Consider the following 7,503-nt stretch of genomic DNA (forward strand, 5'->3'; position numbering starts at 1 on the left):
TGTCAAGACAAAAAGTTGCAAGTATTGTGCGCACTTTCCTTTTTGGGATTCAGCATTGCAACTGCTGTGTTCTTGGTTTGATTCCAAAATAGGAATGGGGATTTTATTGTTCCTGTCGAAAGTCTTAAAATGAACGTGAATTCCTGACATTAAAAGACATAAAGGGACAGCTCTGTCAGAATCAGTGAAAGTTTTACATCAGGGATGAAACCAAACAGGAGGAAGTGCTGAAATCCATTGACTTCGCATGCTCAGACACAGTACTACAAAAACAGTACTTGCTCCTTATTAAAGCATATAGGTTTCTTTCAGATTTAATATGTTGGACACAAAAAAATGTTTTTCCCTCTGGACAATCTTGCACCAGAGTGCCTTATATCAGAATGGGTGTCGCACATTTAAGACAGATGAAGAAAATTTATTCTCTCAGATGGTGATGAATTGGTGGAATTCCTTACAGCAGATCGTTGTCAGGTCTGGGTCATTAAGTGTATTCAATGGTGAGATTGACAGATTTTTAATCAGTAAAGGTATCAAGGGTTATGGGGAAAGGCAAGAAAGTGCATTCAGAATTATCATATCAGACATAAGATCAGTAAATGGCGGAGCAGACTGAATGGGCTGGATGGTCCCTTTCTGCTCCTAATGTTTATGGTCTTAATACAAGACTGTAAAGCTGACCTGAGTGAAATTTGCCAAGTTAACATGTATGGATGCCCTCTGGGCTCTGAACTGAGGTGAGATGTGCAAAGGGCAACACACAAAGGAGAGTCATTGTGGGTGATTGATCTGGAGTGATTATATACCAGGGTAAACAGTGAAAACCAGTCTTCAGAACCCACATTGGGCCTGGCTCCATTAGGCCTACAGTCAGCTCTCACAAACCACCATGGCCCTTCACTTCTCCTGACGTCCCCTCTCTTCTTGTTTTAATCTGTTTGCACATCAGGCAATTGCAGCTGACATTGCTGATGTGGACCTGTAACATGCAGTGAAGCGATTCTGACTGGTCCATGACATACTTCTGCTTCTAAAGATTAGTCAGTATTTTATATCTATTACTGTAAATGTTAACCATTAAAAGGCCATGGCAGTGAAGGCACTGAATCCTCATCGCTAGACTACCAGGGTAGATCTCTGTTCATATCACCCTGGATACTGTTTGATTTGGCATTACAATCTCCCATTCTTCTGTACATGATCGCCTCGGCTCTGTATCGGATTTGTCGCATTGTCTTCTTGTACGATGCACAGACTATCCAGTAATCTATTACATTGCAGTTTCTAATGTATGACTTTGTAGTTTAGTGGTTCGCCCAGTGGTCTTGAATTGCATTTTTCCTGGTGAGTGAGAGAATTTTCACCACCTGCTGCAACCAACAATCGAAGGAGCTCTTTAAAGTCGTTCGAAATTATTTCTCATTAAATAGCATTAACACCACCAGGTCATTTCCTCACCCAGCCAGAAATGCGTTTGAAACACTAATTTCCTGTTTGTCCTTCCAGGTACTTGAGGAAGATCTTTCGGGAGGACGGAAAGCAGCTGACGTGAGCAATGTTCCAGTTCGGCAGAACAAAATGCAGAGTAACTGGGAAACAATGGGGGAGAAACACGGACAGGGGAGGGGCCGAATTCTTGCTTTCTTTGCTGTAACCAGACACTGGTTTTGAAGTCTAAATTGGGATGATATAAGGCAGATGGGTGAAATCCTTGCTTTCTGGGGGTTGATCTCTCCTGAGGCTGCTGTCACTCTTGGGGTAATGTGTCTGTGTGTTTCCCTCTGTGGGTGAAAATGAGGTTCAGTTCCCTGAGGGGGCGTGAACACAATTTTACCATCTCAAACCTCAGTCCCATTCTTTGTGTCACTTGAGATTAAAACGTTACAGGGCAAAAATTTTTTTGAGATGAACGCTTGAAATGGCAGAGCACACAGGGCTCCAGGCTAAGTGCTGGAAACTGGGAGGATGGGCCTCCTTCCCTGCTGTACAAACTCAGTTACTTGATTATTTTGGAGGAGAAACTTATTTCCAGTGAAAAAAAGGCCAAAAGCTGTGTCAGTAAGAAAATAAGTATGCTTTTCCACTAACATCCCTGTGGTCTAGTGGTTGTGACTTGGCGCTTTCACTGCTGTGGCATGGGTTCAATTTCCGGTCAGGGAATCAGGATTTATTGTTCCTGACATTGACAAAATCAAACACAGAACAGTCTCTGACGGGAATCTTTTCAGTGTCTCAGGTCAGTTAATGTCCCCGAGAACATCAGAGTCAATCTCCCAGCCTCTTAAAGAAGGGGAAGCTTCCTTGACTGTCTCTGCTGAGTTGGAAAGTTCACCTTCATTCTCCTCTGATTCCGCTTCCCATAGACTCACAAAGCTGAGACTGGTTTCATTCTTTGATTTGTTTCCTTTCCATTCCCGGGAGATGCAGTGATTGGGTCATTGGGTGTGGGAAATTGAACTAAAGCTTGGGTGAACGACTTCAGCTTCCCCTCCTCTGATATTCTTGGTGACATTTACTGATGTGAGACATGGAAAGGATTCTTGTTCCTGCAGGTCAGGAATTCAAAGCTCATCTCAGTTTCAGGGCAATGAGGAAGATAAATGTGGAAGTGTAAAGAATTTGTGAATTATACTTGAGTCAGGTACGAGTTGAACTGACAATCACTTGATTCGTAGTTAGGCATGTTATCCATTGTGCTTCTGGGCCAATGTAAATACAATGCTTACATATGGCACAGTTGTGGTGTTGACAGGGACATGAGCAGCAATAGTTTGGTGGACACAAGGTGAACAACCAGCAAAGATGATCACCGTCGCTGCTTCAGTTCAATAGTTCCCGCTTAGTGAAGCGGTGAATTTTACTGGCAAAGAAAACACATTTGTCATCAAGAGGCTGCTTCAGTGTCTCCTCTTTTTCTGCTAGATTCATCATGAAGTTCCTTTCTGCTGTTCCACAAGTACGTCTGCTTCTCCTTTTCTTCTATTCTCATCCCTTCATTCCCAGTTTGGCAGGAATAATGAGGTGAGGTGGGATAAACTGCAGATTTCGGAGGGAATGTTGTGGTAATGGCACAGACAGGACGAGCTGATCACCCTCATTCTCTCGGAGATACTCTTCTCTGCTATCACCATTCATTCATTTTACACCAACAAGAAAGACATCACTATAATCCCACCATTGTGGTGGAATTTTTTTTTCTGGCGGATTCAGAATTTTATTTAGAATTCTAAAGATTCACAACCTTTTAAGAGAAGAAATGTCTCATTATCTCCTTCCTAAGTGACAGACACATTATCCAGGGAATGTGAGCCCAGTTGTAGACACTCCAGCCAGGAGGAAAAAGTCTCCCAGCAGCTCCACACTCAAATTAACTTCAAATTTCTGACTTTATACAGAGCAGGAATGGGAAGTGAGGGATATTGACAGAAGGAGAGTCGGAGAATGTGAAAGGGGGTGAGGCGGATACACAGGGAGACAAACAGAGACACAAATTGAGGTAGACACTGAAAGAACCAATTCTCCATTCGACATAGCGCTAATTGACACAAAGTAAAAGAAAAAGGAACCATTTAAGCAGAGCCTTTCACCACCTCGGGGAACGGAAGCAGCATCAGAGCCGATTAAATCCCTTTAAAGTTGTAAAGTTGACTGTTGTAAGCAAATGAGAGAGCAATTTTGATTAATACGCTGATTTGACATATAAAGCCGATAATTTCCCCCGGCATTATAATACAGAAATGCACAACTAACCTGGTTCTGACGAACGGTCACAGGACCTGATATGTTAACTCTGTTTCTCTACACAGATGCTGCCAGACCTGCTGAGCTTCCATATCAATTCCTTTTTTTGTGTCAGTTCTTTGTTTTACTTTAATCTGAGTCTGGGACGAAACAGTTCACCTTCCATCTCCTGAAGGATCAGTTAGAAGTGCTGTCACCATGATAAAATAACACGGCAGAGTGTCTGTTCCCTGACTAGAAATCAAAGCTGGGCCGGGGCGGGGAGAGGGCCAAATCCTCGCCACTAGACGACCAGTGAAAGGGGCAGAAGGTGTGGTACATTTTCGCAATGACACTGCTTTTTCATTTGTGACCATTTTCACTGCAGATCAATTTTTCCATCCTCAAGTTTTTACAGCGTGGAAGACAACCATTCGGCCCATCCTGTCAGCGCAGATTATCAAACCTCCATCTATTCTAGTCCCAGTTTTTAGCATTTGGCCCATAGGCTTGCGAGCTGACATTTCGGGGCAAATGGCAATGAGCTTATCCCTGTAATCTCAAATGACCACAAATGGGACTGAAGTTTGAGATGGTAAAACTGTGTTAATACCCCCTTGAGGAACTCATTCTGATTTCCACCCACAGAGGGAGATACGCAGACACATCTCCGAGAATGACAGAGGCCTCAGGATTATACCCGCTCCACGTGCCTCACGTCTGCCCTCCGGCCTCACACGGAAGTTTATCTGACAAAAGGCAGCTTTAGGTGGAACACAAGTGACTTCTCCAGACAATGAGAATCATTACCGTGAGCTGGGATATGAAATGGACAGTTGAGCTGAAATAGTCCTGCAAGCTGCTCATGTTCAACTTTTAATTTCGACAATTCACTGACCCAATCACTGCAGCTCCTGGGAATCTGACAGGACAGCACCCAGCAGACATTCCTCACTAAAGACAATTGACATAATGTATTACGACATGGAATGGCCAAACCCCTCTGATAAATAAACTAAAACACAAGCCCCGATCTGTTATGACAGGAGCAGAGGTTTCTGTCTAATAATTACTCCCTAAACACACCGAGAAGCTTGCCTTTCCCCTCACAAACTATTAAAAGAGTATTTAATAGAAAGAACATCCTTGACCTCAACTTTACAAGTAACAAGAAGCAATTTATTTATTTAACCCAGCAATGAACAAATTAACAAAATTACTGACAAACCGACAATTCACAGACTGCTAACTACTCCCTAAATGGTCTAAATTCTACAATAATGCTGTTTAAATAAAAACAAGTCCCACTAATATAAACTCAATAAATAAGAAGCAATAAATAAATTATAATTTAATCTCTCCATATTCACACAGACTGATTCTGGAATATTCTATCATCTCCGCTCTCTTCACAAACACCTTTATTCCATTAATTCTGCTGTCAGGAATGTTTTATCTCTCAAATTTCTTCAGTAAGGACTTTGAGCTAAAATGCTGTGGTACTTTTGATGAATTCGATGTGCTTTCTCTGAGAGCTGAATGGTGCTAACTCTGGCAGATGACAGTCGGCTCTCTCCCTCGCCTTCTCTCCCCATGATGACATCATCACATTCTTATCATGTGATTGGTTTCAGGTTGTAAACACCATCAGATTTCAATTCTGAGATAACAAGGTGTGGAGCTGGATGAACACAGCAGGTCAAGCAGCATCAGAGGAGCAGGAAGGCTGACGTTTCGGGCCTAGACCCTTCTTCAGAAATCCACAACCTGAACTCACAATTCTACTCAGCTTTATTGGACACTAAAAACCGTAAGTACAGTAAACTTACTGGTACCTACCGCCCAAAAACGGGCTTCCTCCACCTCCCCAATCCCCAACCCTACCCAAGACCTTCCCCAAAATGTGCCCGCCGCCATTGGCCATGTGGCCACTGTCGGAGCACCCACGGATGACGTCACATCCTCCATCACCGGGTACACCACTTCTAGGACAGCGAACGCCATCGACACCGCTGCTGATGCCACCGCCTCCATTTCCGAGGCCAACACCATAGACAGTGAGGACGCACCTACCGTCACCGCTGCTGCCGCCGCCTACCCCGCTCCGCCCACCGCTTAGCCGAACTCGTCCTCACCCTCAACAACTTCTCTTTCAATTCCTCCCACTTCCTACAGACAAAGGGGGTGGCCATGGGTACCCGCACGGGCCCAAGCTATGCCTGCCTCTTTGTAGGTTACGTGGAACAATCCCTCTCCCGTGTCTACACTGGCCCTAAACCCTACTTCTTCCTCAGTTACATTGATGACTGTATCGGCGCCGCCTCGTGCTCCCACGAGGAGCTCGAACAGTTCATCCACTTCATCAACACCTTCCACCCCAACCTTAAGTTCACCTGGACCATCTCTAATATCTCTCCTTCCTGGACCTCTCTGTCTCCATCTTCAGCAACCACCTAGAAACCGATATCCATTTCAAGCCCATCGACTCCCACAGCTACCTAGAATACACCTCCTCCCACCCACCTTCCTGCAAAAATGCCATCCCCTATTCCCAATTCCTTCGCCTCCACTGCATCGGCTCCCAGGATGAGGCATTCCACTCCCATACATCTCCGCTACATCCCCCCCACCTCAGTGGTCGAGAACGCCCTCGACCATGTCTCCCACATTTCCTGCAACTCATCCCTCACACCCCCTCCCCGAAATAACAACGAAAACAGAATCCCCCTCGTCCTCATGTACTACCCCACCAACCTCCGGATCTAACACATCATTTTCCGACACTTCCGCCAGCTGCAATCTGACCCCACCACCAAAGACATTTTTACCTCCCCGCCCTTATCTGCTTTCCGGAGGGACCACTCTCTCCGTGACTCCCTTGTCCACTCCACAGTCACCCAGCACTTTGCCCTGCAACCACAGGAAGTGCTACACCTGCCCCTACACCTCCCCCCTCACCCCCATCCTAGGCCCCAGGAAGACTTTCCACATCAAGCAGTTGTTCACCGGCACATCTACTAATGTGGTATACTGCATCCGCTGTTCCTGTTGTGGCCTCCTCTACTTTTGGAAAACCAAGCGGAGGCTTGGGGACTGCTTTGCAGAACACCTATGCTCGGTTTGCAGTAAACAACTGCACCTCCCAGTTGCGAACCATTTCAACTCCCACTCCCATTCCTCAGACAACATGTCCATACTGGGCCTGCTGCAGTGCCACAACGATGCTACCCGAAGGTTGCAGGAACAGCAACTCATATTCTGCTTGGGAACCCTGCAGCCAAGTGGTATCATTGTGGACTTCACAAGCTTCAAAATCTCCCCTCCCACTACCGCATCCCAAAACCAGCCCAGCAGGTCCCCAACTCGCTAACCTGTCTCCCTATCCCCTCCTCCCACCTCAAGCCCCACCCCCATCTCCTACCTACTAACCTCATCCCACCCCCTTGACCTGTCCGTCCTCCCTGGACTGACCTATCTCCTCCCTACCTCCCCACCTACACTCACCTTTACTGGCTCCATCCCTGCCTCTTTGACCAGTCTGTCTCCTCTCCACCCATCTTCTCCTATATCCACCTTCTATCCGCCTCCCCCTCTCTCCCTATTTATTTCAGAACCCCCTTCCCCTCCCCCATTTCTGAAGAAGGGTCTAGGCCCGAAACGTCAGCCTTACTGCTCCTCTGATGCTGCTTGGCCTGCTGTGTTCATCCAGCTCTACACCTTGTTATCTCAGATTCTCCAGCATCTGCAGTTCCTACTATCTCTACGTCGTGAGACTTGGTTGAG

Source organism: Rhincodon typus, chromosome 8 (assembly GCF_021869965.1).
Source record: "Rhincodon typus isolate 14 chromosome 8, sRhiTyp1.1, whole genome shotgun sequence".
Classification (NCBI taxonomy): Eukaryota; Metazoa; Chordata; class Chondrichthyes; order Orectolobiformes; family Rhincodontidae; genus Rhincodon; species Rhincodon typus.